The sequence below is a fragment of the Salmo salar genome, chromosome ssa01 (assembly GCF_905237065.1).
Source record: "Salmo salar chromosome ssa01, Ssal_v3.1, whole genome shotgun sequence".
NCBI lineage: Eukaryota > Metazoa > Chordata > Actinopteri > Salmoniformes > Salmonidae > Salmo > Salmo salar.
Genome location: NC_059442.1, coordinates 447297 through 460739, shown reverse-complemented (window position 1 = coordinate 460739; position 13443 = coordinate 447297).

Sequence of the window (13443 nt, the reverse complement as noted above, 5' to 3'; positions counted from 1 at the left end):
AAGTAACAAGTTAACTATTTGGTAAGTCATAATACCATGACTATGTTTGTACTGTATATATATATATATATATAGTGCCTTGAGATAGTATTCATACCCCTTGACTTATTCCACATTTTGTTGTGTTACAGCCTGACTTAAAAATTGATGAAGTACATTTTCTCTCACCCATCTACACCCAATAATGACGAAGTGAAAACATGTTTTTAGACATTTTAGCTGTAATAACAGAGCTGAGTCGGGAAGCAGGTGCAGGTGAAACGTTTAATTATAACAAAACCAGGAATGAGATAATTCCGTAAGGCTACACGCCGGTAAACGAGAACAATACCAACAGGTGAGAAAACATAAGGGAGGGAAGGAAATGAAGCCCAGGTGTGAATCATAATGATTAACAGGTGTGCGTAATGAGTGCCAGGACCTGTGGTTAGTATTCTGGCAACGTCGTACGCCAGAGGGGAGGCGTAGATGTGACAGTACCCGTCTGTCCGTCCCCCTCTGATGCGCGGCTCCAGACGCAGGACGACGCCAACCAGGGGGACGACCCCGAGGAGCGGGTTGGTCCGTGCGGCGAAGGTGGAAATCACGGATGATGTTTGGGGTCCAGAATGTCCTCCAACGGAAACCAACACCGCTCCTCTGGGCCATACCCCTCCCAGGCCACCAGGTACTGGAGCCAACCCCAACAACGTCGGGAGTCAAGTAGGGATCTGACAGCGTACGCCGGACCCCCCCTCAATATCCGGGGTGAGTGTCGTGGCAGACAGTATCAGCTAGGGGACCAGGAACCACCGGCCAGAGAAGGGAGACATGAAGAGGGTGAGATGCGATAGTGACTGGGTAGTTGTAACCTGTACGTCACCTCGTTGACCCTCCAGAGAACCTTGACCGGCCACACAAACCAGTTTCTTGCAGGGCAGGCAGAGTGGGAGGTTCCTGGTAGAGAACCAGACGCGGTTACAAAGTCAATGGATAGATGTGACCAAGGTTGCTGAGGCATGGGAAGCGGCAGGAGCTTCCCTGCTGGAGCATTCCGGGGGGACTTGGTTTGAGCACCAATGGAACAGGAGCTGACATACCGAGTGACATCCTGCACCAAGACAGGCCACCAGTTCTTCTCAGCAATGGAGTGGATGTTGCGATAAATACCTGGATGTCCAGCAACGACAGCTGTGTGTGCCCAGGTCAGCAGCCGATCCCTTACCCCCTTTGGGAACGTAGATACGCTCGGGATGCAGGCTCCCTCTAGAGCCTGGCGGATGTCCACATCTACGTCCCAAACCACTGGATCCACGACTCGGGAGGATGGGATTATGGGTGCCTTCTGGACAGTAACTTCTCCCGAAACGTAGATATGGGACAGGGCATCGGCCTTGATGTTCTTAGAACCTGGGCGATGGGTCAGCGTGAAGTCGAACCAGGTGGAGAAATGTGCCACCTGGCTTGGCGCGGAATCAGTCTCCTCGCTGTCCGTATGTACTCTAGGTTCTGATGGTCGGTGAGGATGACGAATGGTTCCTTGGCGCCCTCCAGCCAGTGTCTCCACTCCTCTAATGCCAACTTCACCGCCAGGAGCTCCCGATCGCAGACGTCGTAATTCCTCTCTGCGGAGGACAATTTCTTGGAGAAAAAAAGCACAAGGATACAATTTCAATGGGTTACCCTGTCTTTGTGACAAAACTGCCCCCACGCCCACCTCGGATGCGTCTACCTCAACAAAAAAGGTAATGTGGGATCTGGGTGTTTTAGGAAGGAGGCAGAGGTGAAACGCCCCTTGAGACAAAAGGCCTCGCCGGCTGCTGGAGACCTATGAGGAGGGAGGTGAGAGGGGTGGCAACAGAGCTGAAGTTCCTGATGAAGCAGCGGTAGAAGTTGGCGAACCCCAGAAACCATTGTAACCCCTTGATGGTGGTTGAGACTCGCCATGACCTTACTGCATCTACAGTTAAAGTCGGAAGTTTACATACACTTAGGTTGGAGTCATTAACTTCTCTAGGGTAGGGGGCAGTATTTTGACGTCCGGATGAAAGGCGTGCCCGTAGTAAACTGCCTGCTACTCAGGCTCAGAAGGTAGGATATGCATATTATTAGTAGATTTGGATAGAAAACACTCTGAAGTTTCAAAACTGTTTGAATGATGTCTGTGAGTATAACAGAACTCATATGGCAGGCAAAAACCTGAGAAAAATCCAACCAGGAAGTGTGGAAATCTGAGGTTTGTAGTTTTTTAAGTGATTGCCTATACAGTGACTTAGGGTTAATTTTGCACTTCCTAAGGCTTCCACTAGATGTCAACAGTCATTAGAATGTTGTTTCATGCTTCTACTGTGACTGGGGAGAGAATAAGAGCTGACTCAACAAGTGGACTGCCTGAGGCCAATGAGTTGTTTACTGCGCAGTCAAAAGGGACGCCGTTCCTTATTTTTCCTCTGTAATGAATACGTTATTGTCCGGTTGGAATATTATCAAAGATTTATGATAAAAAGACCCTAAGTATTGATTGTGAACATCGTTTGACATGTTTCTTACGAACAGTAATGGAACTTTTTGACTTTTCGTCTAGGGTTTTGCGCAAGCGCATTGTGCCTTTGGAATAGTGATCTGAACACACAAACAAAACGGAGGTATTTGGACATAAATATGGAGTTTATCGAACAAAACGAACATTTCTTGTGGAAGTGGGAGCCCTGGGAGTGCATTCCGACGAAGATCAGCAAAGGTAAGTAAAGATTTATAATACTATTTCTGAGTTTTGTTGACTCCAGAACTTGGCGGGTAACTGCTTTGATGGCTGAGCTCTGTACTCAGAATATTGAACAATGTGCTTTCGCCGTAAAGCTATTTTGAAATCTGACACAGCGGTTGCATTAAGAAGTGTATCTGTAATTTTTTCAATAACTGTTGTAAATTTTATCAATGTTTATGATGAGTATTTTTGTAAATTGATGTGCTCATTCACCGGCAGTTTTGGAGGCAATACATTTTCTGAACATCACGCACCAATGTAAAAATGGGGTTTTTGGATATAAATATGAACTTTATCGAACAAAACATACATGTATTGTGTAACATTGAGTCCTGGGAGTGTCATCTGATGAAGATCGTCAAAGGTTAGTAAATAATTTTAGCTGTATTTCTGGTTTTTGTGACGCCTCTCCTTGCTTGGAAAATGGCTGTGTGGTTTTTCTTGTCTCGGCGCTGTCCTAACATAATCTAATGTTATGCTTTCGCCGTAAAGCCCTTTTGAAATCGGACAATGTGGTTGGATTAACGAGAAGTGTATCTTTAAAATGGGATATAATAGTTGTATGTTTGAGAAATTTGAATTATGAGATTTTTGTTGTTTTGAATTTGCCGCCCTGCTATTTCACTGGCTGTTGACTAGTGTGTCCCCCAGATGTCCCAGAGAGGTTAAAACTCGTTTTTCAACCACTCCACAAATTTCTTGCTGAAAAACTATTGTTTTGGCAAGTCGGTTAGGACATCTACTTTGTGCATGACACAAGTAATTTTTCCAATAATTGTTTACAGACAGATTATTTCACTTATAATTCACTGTATCACAATTCCTGTGGGTCAGAAGTTTACATACATTAAGCTGACTATGCCTTTACACAACTTGGAAAATTCCAGAAAATGATGTCATGGCTTTAGTAGCTTCTGATAGGCTAATTGACATCATTTGAGTCAATTGGAGGTGTACCTCTGGATGTATTTCAAGGCCTACCTTCAAACTCAGTGCCTCTTTGCTTGACATCATGAGAAAATCAAAAGAAATCAACCAAGACCTCAGACAAAAAAATTGTAGACCTCCATATGTCTGGTTCATCCTTGGTAGCAATTTCCAAATGCCTGAAGGTACCACGTTCATCTGTACAAACAATAGTACGCAAGTATAACACCATGGGACCACGCAGCCGTCATACCGCTCAGGAAGGAGATGCGTTCTGTCTCCTAGAGATGAACGTACTTTGGTGCGAAAAGTGCAAATCAATCCCAGAACAGCAACGGACCTTGTGAAGATGCTAGAGGAAAAAAGGTACAAAAGTATCTATATCCACAGTAAAACGAGTCCTATATCGACATAACCTGAAAGGCCACTCAGCAAGGAAGAAGCCACTGCTCCAAAACCGCCATAAAAAAGCCAGACTACGGTTTGCAACTGCACATGGGGACAAAGATTGTACTTTTTTGGAGAATGTCCTCTGGTCTGATGAAACAAAAATAGAACTGTTGGGCCATAATGATCATCATTATGCTTGGAGGAAAAGGGGGGGGGGCTTGCAAGCCCAAAGAAAACCATCCCAACTGTGAAGCACGGGGGTGACAGCATCATGTTGTGGGGGTGCTTTGCTGCAGGAGGGACTGGTGCACTTCACAAAATAGATGGCATCATGAGGGAGGAAAATGATGTGGATATATTGAAGCAACATCTCAAGACATCAGTCAGGAAGTTAAAGCTTGGTCGCAAATGGGTCTTCCAAATGGACAATGACCCCAAGCATACTCCCAAAGTTGTGGCAAAATGGCTTATGGACAACAAAGTCAAGGTATTGGAGTGGCCATCACAAAGCTCTGACCTCAATCCCATAGAACATTTCTGGGCAGAACTGAAAAAGCGTGTGCGAGCAATGAGGCCTACGAACCTGACTCAGTTACACCAGCTCTGTCAGGAGGAATGGGCCAAAATTCACCCAACCTATTGTGGGAAGCTTGTGAAAGACTACCCAAAACGCTTGACCCAAGGTAAACAATTTAAAGGCTATGCTACCAAATACTAATTGAGTGTATGTAAACTTCTGACCCACTGGGAATGTGTTGAAAGAAATAAAAGCTGAAATAAATAATTCTCTACTATTATTCTGACATTTCCCATTCTTAAAATAAAGTGGTGATCCTAACTGACCTAAGACATGGAATTTTTACTAGGATTAAATGTCAGAAATTGTTAAAAACTGTATTAGGTGTATGTAAATTTCTGACTTCAACTGTACCTTCTTGTCCTCTATCCTCACTCCCTGCGGGCTGATTTGGTAACCCAGGAAGGATACAGCCCTCTGATGGAATTGGCACTTCTCCGCCATGACGAACAAGTGATTGACCAAGAGGCGTTCCAGGACTGCTCGGACGTGGGTGATGTGATCTTTCAGGTTGGTCGAGAAGATCAGGATGTCATCGATGTATACAATCATCTGCCGTCCGAGCATGTCCCTGAACATCTCATTGACGAATGCCTGGAACACTGACGGAGAATTGGCTAAGCCAAAGGGCATAACCAAATACTCGTAGTTACCAGAGATTGTGCTGAACGCCGTCTTTCACTCATCCCCCTCCCGGATGTGGATGAGATTGTAGGCACTCCGCAGGTCCAGTTTGGTGAAGAACCGGGCCCTGCAGAGCTGCTCTATGGCTGACGGCACCAACGGGAGAGGGTACCAATACTTCTTGGTGATGTCATTGAGTCCTCGGTAAACGATACATGGGCGTAATCCTCCCTCCTTGGCCACGAAGAAGAACCCAGCAGACGCAGGCCTCCATGGCCTGGGTCTTAGCCACAGACAGAGGGTAGATGTGTTTGCGTGGAGGTGTAGCACCGGAAAACAGGTCGATGTCACAGTCCCAGGGGCGATGAGGAGGAGGGAGACAAGTAGCGCGGGTCTTGGAGAATACCACTTTAAGGTCCTGGTATTCCTCTGGGATGTTGGGCTGAAGGGCAACCATTGGACTCTCAACCGACGTGGAACAGGGATGCAGGTCTACCGGCATTCAGATGAGTCTGATTTTCCTCCTCAACCATGAGATAATAGGGTTATGGCATTGGCGCCAAGGGAGGCCGAGGATGATTTTGTGACCTGGTGCACTTGTATTGAAGAAAGACATGTTCTCCTGTTGATTGGACTCCACGAAGTGAGTGGGTGAGTGGTTGAGTGATGTGTGTGATGGTCCCAGATCCTTATGGGCCGACAGTCGAGTCTTCGAAAAGGAGAGGAGAGCTGATAGATGGTAATGTTGAGGGAGGAGGCAAGGGTCTGATCCATAAAGTTTCCCGCGGCGCCGGAATCCACTGAAGCTGTAGACACAGGGCATGAGGGACAGTCAGCCAGAGTGATGGACACCAAAAAGAGTCTAGCAGGAAGAGCTGAATCTAGAATACTCACTCCTGGTCCAGGGGATGGAACATCACGTGACCGTCCCTCTGCTCTAGTGGATCCTGAAGTACCGGACTCCGCTGGAGCTTGTGCCCTCCTTGCCCACAATCCAGACATAGCCCCAGCTGTATCTGTCTGCGTCGTTCTGCCACAGAAAGGCGTGTGACCCTTACCTCCATGGGTTCAGGCTCTCATCCCGAATATTTGCCGAAGGAGGGAAAGAAGCGATGAGAATACCAACGCTCCCGGAGGAGGTTATCGGGGCGGATGGCCATCGCAATGAGTGTGTCCAGGGTGAGGTAGTCATCCCAACAGGCCAGTTCTGTCTGGACCTCTTCTGAATAGCGTGTGAAGCACCGGCTCATTCCATCTAGTGGAAGCTGCTACTGTCCGGAAGTTAAGCACATACTCAGCAGCCGTCTGATTCCCCTGCTGTAGCTGAAGCAGACGCTCACCTCCCTCTCTGACCTCCGCGGGATGATCAAAAATACATTTAAAACAGAGCCATGAACCCCTCATAAGAATCTAGCTCCTCCTCTCCTCTCTCCCAGACGGCCGTAGCCCATTCCAATACCCGCCCGGTCAGCAGAGAAATAACCATGGCAACCTTAGATCTCTCGGTGGTGGGGGCTCCCAATTGGTTGAAAAATAGAGGACGCACTGAAGGAGGAAGCCACGGCATTTTGGATGGTGTACCGTCGTATTCATCCGGCAGGGATAGACGGGCGTCGCTGACCTGAGTGGGTTGTTGAATGGGCCGTTGCGCTGGCTCGTTGGGTAGACTGGCTCTAGAGTTTCCTCCGATACTGGGATGCAGCGTCTCTCGGAGAACCTCTTCCACGGCCGTCCCCAGTTGAGCCAGCTGGTTATGGCGTTGACGTAGAAGGTACGCTTGTTCGTCGACCGTCTGAGAGATTTCCGATTTTCCTGCTGCTTCGATAGTTTGAGTTGGTAATAACGGAGCTGTGAGTCGGGAAGCAGGAAGCAATGAAATGTTAAAAAAAAACAACCAAAAAATCAGTAACGAGACAATTCCATTTCAACGCCAGTAAACACAAACAATACCAACTGGTGAGAAAACATAAGGGAGTGACATATAAAGGGGAGGAAATGATGAAGGTAATGGAGTCCAGGTGTGAATCATAATGATTAACAGGTGCGCGTAATGATGAGTGCCAGGTGCGCGTAATGATGAATCCCAGGACCGGTGGTTAGTATTCTGGCGACGTCGTACGCCGGAAGGGAGGAGCAGAAGAAGATGTGACTTGAGCAAATCTATTGAAAATGAATTACAGAAATATCTCATTTCCATAAGTATTCACACCTCAGTCAATACTTTGTGGAAGCACCTTTGGCAGTGATTACAGTTGTGAGGCTTTCTGGGTAAGTCTTTAAGAGCTTTTCACACCTGGATTGTGCAACATTGGCCCATTTTTTTATTTTATTCTTCAAGCTCTGTTAAATTAGTTGTTGATCATTGCTAGACAACCATTTTCAGGTCTTGCCATAGATTTTTGAATTAAATCTACTTGAAAATCTAACTAGGCCACTCAGGAACATTCACTGTCTTCTTGGTGAGCAACTCCAGTGTAGATTTGACCTTGTGTTTTAGGTTATTGTCCTGCTGAAAGGTGAATTCATCTCCCAGTGTCTGCTGGAAAGCAGACTGAACCAGGTTTTCCTCTAGGATTTTGCCTGTGCTTAGCTCCATTCTGTTTTAATTGTGAAAAACTCCTCAGTCCTTATCTATTACAAGCATACCCATAACATGATGCAGCCACCACTATGCTTGAAAATATGGAGAGTGGTACTCAGTAATGTGTTGTATTGGATTTGCCCCAAACAAAACACTTAATAGCTTTGCCACATTTTTTGCTGTATTACTTTAGTGCATTGTTGCAAACAGGATGCATGTTTTGGAATATTTTTTATTCTGTACAGGCTTCCTTCTTTTTACTCTGTCATTTAGGGTTAGTATTGTGGAGTAACTACAATGTTGTTGATTCATCCTCAGTTCTCCTATCACAGACATTAATAATCCTTAATAAGCTATTGATGCACCCCTACGTCAATCTAAGTAACATAATTTTAAAAAATCCCTTTATTCATTCACAGCCATTAAACTCTGTAACTGTTTTAAAGTCACCATTGGCCTCATGGTGAAATCCATGAGCAGTTTCCTTCTTCTTCAGAAACTGAGTTAGGAAGGACGCCTGTATCTTTGTAGTGACTGGGTGTATTGATACACCATCCAAAGTGTCATTAAATAACTTCCCCATGCTCAAAGGGATATTCAATGTCTGCTTCTTTAATTTTTTTTGCCAATCGATGCCCTTCTTTGCGAGGCATTGGAAAACCTCCCTGGTCTTTGTGGTTGAATCTGTGTTTGAAATTCACTGCTGGACTGAGGGACCTTACAGATAATTGTATGTGTGGGGTACAGAGATGAGGTGATCATTCAAAAATAATGTTAAACGCTATTATTACACACAGAGTGAATCCATGCAACTCACCCTTTAGTATCGACCGATTATTGGAGGACCAAAAAAAGCCGATACCGATTAATCTGACGATTTTTATATACACTGCTCAAAAAAATAAAGGGAACACTTAAACAACACAATGTAACTCCAAGTCAATCACACTTCTCTGAAATCAAACTGTCCACTTAGGAAGCAACACTGATTGACAATACATTTCACATGCTGTTGTGCAAATGGAATAGACAACAGGTGGAAATTATAGGCAATAAGCAAGACACCCCCAATAAAGGAGTGGTTCTGCAGGTGGTGACCACAGACCACTTCTCAGTTCTTATGCTTCCTGGCTGATGTTTTGGTCACTTTTGAATGCTGGCGGTGCTTTTACTCTAGTGGTAGCATGAGACGGAGTCTACAACCCACACAAGTGGCTCAGGTAGTGCAGCTCATCCAGGATGGCACATCAATGCGAGCTGTGCCAAGAAGGTTTGCTGTGTCTGTCAGCGTAGTGTCCAGAGCATGGAGGCGCTACCAGGAGACGTGGAGGAGGCCATAGGAGGGCAACAACCCAGCAGCAGGACCGCTACCTCCGCCTTTGTGCAAGGAGGAGCAGGAGGAGCACTGCCAGAGCCCTGCAAAATGACCTCCAGCAGGCCAGAAATGTGCATGTGTCTGCTCAAACGGTCGGAAACTGACTCCATGAGGGTGGTATGAGAGCCCGACGTCCACAGGTGGGGGTTGTGCTTACAGCCCAAGACCGTGCAGGACGTTTGGCATTTGCCAGAGAACACCATGATTGGCAAATTTGCCACTGGCGCCCTGTGCTCTTCACAGATGAAAGCAGGTTCACACTGAGCTCATGTGACAGACGTGACAGAGTCTGGAGAGGCCGTGGAGAACGTTCTGCTGCCTGCAACATCCTCCAGCATGGCCGGTTTGGCGGTGGGTCAGTCATGGTGTGGGGTGGCATTTCTTTGGGGGGCCGCACAGCCCTCCATGTGCTCGCCAGAGGTAGCCTGACTGCCATTAGGTACCGAGATGAGATCCTCAGACCCCTTGTGAGACCATATGCTGGTGCGGTTGGCCCTGGGTTCCTCCTAATGCAAGACAATGCTAGACCTCATGTGGCTGGAGTGTATCAGCAGTTCCTGCAAGAGGAAGGCATTGATGCTATGGACTGGCCCGCCCGTTCCCCAGACCTGAATCCAATTGAGCACATCTGGGACATCGGAGGGAGAGAGGGGACGCAGGGGACATCATGTCTCGCTCCATCCACCAACGCCACGTTGCACCACAGACTGTCCAGGAGTTGGCGGATGCTTTAGTCCAGGTCTGGGAGGAGATCCCTCAGGAGACCATCCGCCACCTCATCAGGAGCATGCCCAGGCGTTGTAGGGAGGTCATACAGGTACGTGGAGGCCACACACACACTACTGAGCCTCATTTTGACTTGTTTTAAGGACATTACATCAAAGTAATTACATCAAACATTACATCAAAGTTGGATCAGCCTGTAGTGTGGTTTTCCACTTTAATTTTGAGTGTGACTCCAAATCCAGACCTCCATGGGTTGATAAATTGGATTTCCATTGATTATTTTTGTGTGATTTTGTTGTCAGCACATTCAACTATGTAAAGAAAAAAGTATTTAATAAGATGATTTATTTCATTCAGATCTAGGATGTGTTGCTTAAGTGTTCCCTTTATTTTTTTGAGCAATATATATATATAAAATTATATTGTCATTATATATATATATATATATATATATATATATATATATATATATATATATATATAAAATAATAATAATAATGACAATTACAACAATATTGAATGAACAACAAACAAACACTTTTATTTAAACTTAATATAAATACATAAATCAAATCTATTTAGTCTCAAATAAATAATGAAAAAATGCTCAACTTGGTTTAAATAATGGAAAAACAAAGTGTTGGAGAAGAAAGTAAAAGTGCAATATGTGCCATGTAAGAAAGCTAACGTTTAAGTTCCTTGCTCAGAACATGAGAACATATGAAACCTGGTGGTTCAATATTCCAAGTTCTTCAGTATTCCCAGATAAGAAGTTTTAGGTTGTAGTTATTATAGGAATTATGATGCGTCGACTATTTCTCTCTATACCATTTTGTATTTCATATACCTTTGACTATTGGATGTTCTAATAGGCACTTTAGTATTGCCAGCCTAATCTCGGGAGTTGATAGGCTTGAAGTCATAAACAGCGCTGTGCTTCAAGCATTGCTAAGAGTTGCTGGCAAACACAGTAAAGTTTGAATGAATGCTTACGAGCCTGCTGCTGCCTACCACCGCTCAGTCAGACTGCTCTATCAAATATCAAATCATAGACTTAATTCAAATTTAATAACACACAGAAATACGAGCCTTAGGTCATTAATATGGTCAAATCCGGAAACTATCATTTCGAAAACAAACGTTTTATTCTTTCAGTGAAATACGGAACCGTTCCGTATTTTATCTAACGGGTGGCATCCCTAAGTCTAAATATTGCTGTTGCATTGCACAACCTTCAATGTTATGTCATAATTATGTAAAATTCTGGCAAATTAGTTCGCAACGAGCCAGGCGGCCCAAACTGTTGCATATACCCTGACTCTGCGTGCAATGAACGCAAGAGAAGTGACACAATTTCCCTAGTTAATATTGCCTGCTAACATGAATTTATTTTAGCTAAATATGCAGGTTTAAAACAAATATTCTTCTGTATATTGATTTTAAGAAAGGCATTGATGTTTATGGTCAAGTACATTCATGCAGCAATTGTGTTTTTTTTTCGTGAATGAGCTTTTGTTAAATCATCACCCGTTTGACAATTGCATTGATTATATGCGATACAGGACAAGCTAGTTAACCTAGTAATATCATCAACCATGTGTAGTTAAGTAGTGATTATGTGAAGATTGATTGTTTTTTTTATAAGATAAGTTTAATGCTAGCTAGCAACTTAACTTACCTTCTTGCTGCACGCGCATAACAGGTGGTCAGCCTGCCACGCAGTCTCCTCGTGGAGTGCAATGTAATCGGCGACCCCCCCAAAAAAATGCAGATTTACCGATTGTTATGAAAACTTGAAAATCGGCCCACCTCTCCTTTAGAACCCACTATAATTCTAGAATGCTGATGTAGATTACTGAGACATGGCTAAAAAAAACAAATAAAGACAAGTTAACTTAAGTTTAAAGGACACCTCTTCTATAATATGCCACCACATTCATGTCAATAGGAATAACACTTGTTCTGTCTTCCATTGTGTAAAGACACTCAACACAACAACAAAAAACCCTACAGTATTTAAATTGTAGTACATTTGACTAAATTACTCACTCAAAATGTACCAAGTATAATATATATTATACTTATAAATATTATTTACATATAAATAAAACAATTATCCAAAAATGTATAACAGAGGACAATATTCAGAAAGTATTTCAAAACCCTGTTATTCTTACATCTGTAAAAAATGCAAACAACTAATCAGAGACTAATTTCAAGATGTAGATAACCTCTCTCAATAAGATTTAGTTCAGACCAGGCCTGACAACATTCAGAAATGGTAGATTTAGTTCAGACCAGGCCTGACAACATTCAGAAATAGTAGCCAACTTTGACAACAATTCAGTGAATGCAACGACTATTAGATAGCGACAGATAAAGAGTTACAAGATACAAAAACACCACAACTGTTCAGAGACAATAAAACATTTGTAGGACAAATTCACACTGTCACTTCAATGTTTTCATTAAGCCTACAACATGTCACAGAACTTCTGGAAGCACGGTCCCATCCTGCGGAGTGGCACAGATCACGTAAAGCACCCAAAGGAGGTTTCTACACATCTCCCAGTCTTTGCCCTGCGTCCACTCAGGATGCACGTCACCACACGCTCTCTTGTGCCCTTCAAACTTCACCTGCCTTCAAAATGAGTTCCAACTCGCTCCTCCTGCCCTGGTGCCACACCCTTTTCCTGCCCTGGTGCCACACCCTCTTCACGCCCTGGTGCCACACCCTCTTCCTGCCCTGGTGCCACACCCTCTTCCTGCCTTGGTGCCACACCCTCTTCACGCTGATGTAGCCACGTCACAACGTGAATGGACAATCTGAATGCCTTCATGGACCAGCGCTTGCATTTTCTGGGAAGGGGCCTTTGCAGGGTCCCTCACACAATGGCCCCCCTGTGGCTCACTTGGTAGAGCATGGTGTTTGCAACGCCAGGGTTGTGGGTTCGATTCCCACGGGGGGGCCAGTACAAAAAAAAAAAAATGTATGAAATGTATGTATTCACTACTGTAAGTCGCTCTGGATAAGAGCGTCTGCTAAATGACTAAAATGTAAAAACAATGTACACATTTGATGGCAATGTTGAGTATCCCCCAAAACACATACTTCCACCATTTTCTTCCCGTGTCCAACATTGTAATTGCTCCTCATTTGGTCAAGATGGTCATTTTCTTGTTATAATCCATTACAAACTCTGTAAGTTTAATAATAATATATAAGTTCCTACCACTTTTAAAAACAACTCCAAAACCCCTTGCAACTGTAATTTCAGGCCCAGGCTGTGTGGTACAAGGGTGAATGGTGGGACTTAGGGCAGACACACGCCATGGAAACATATACTGCACTCTCGTGTGTCCTCTCCCTCTGCTGCATCCTCTCTCCCTCTGCTGCGTCCTCTCTCTCTCCCTCCGCTGCGTCCTCTCTCTCTCCCTCCGCTGCGTCCTCTCTCTCTCCCTCCCTCCGCTCGTCCTCTCTCTCCCCTCCCTCCGCT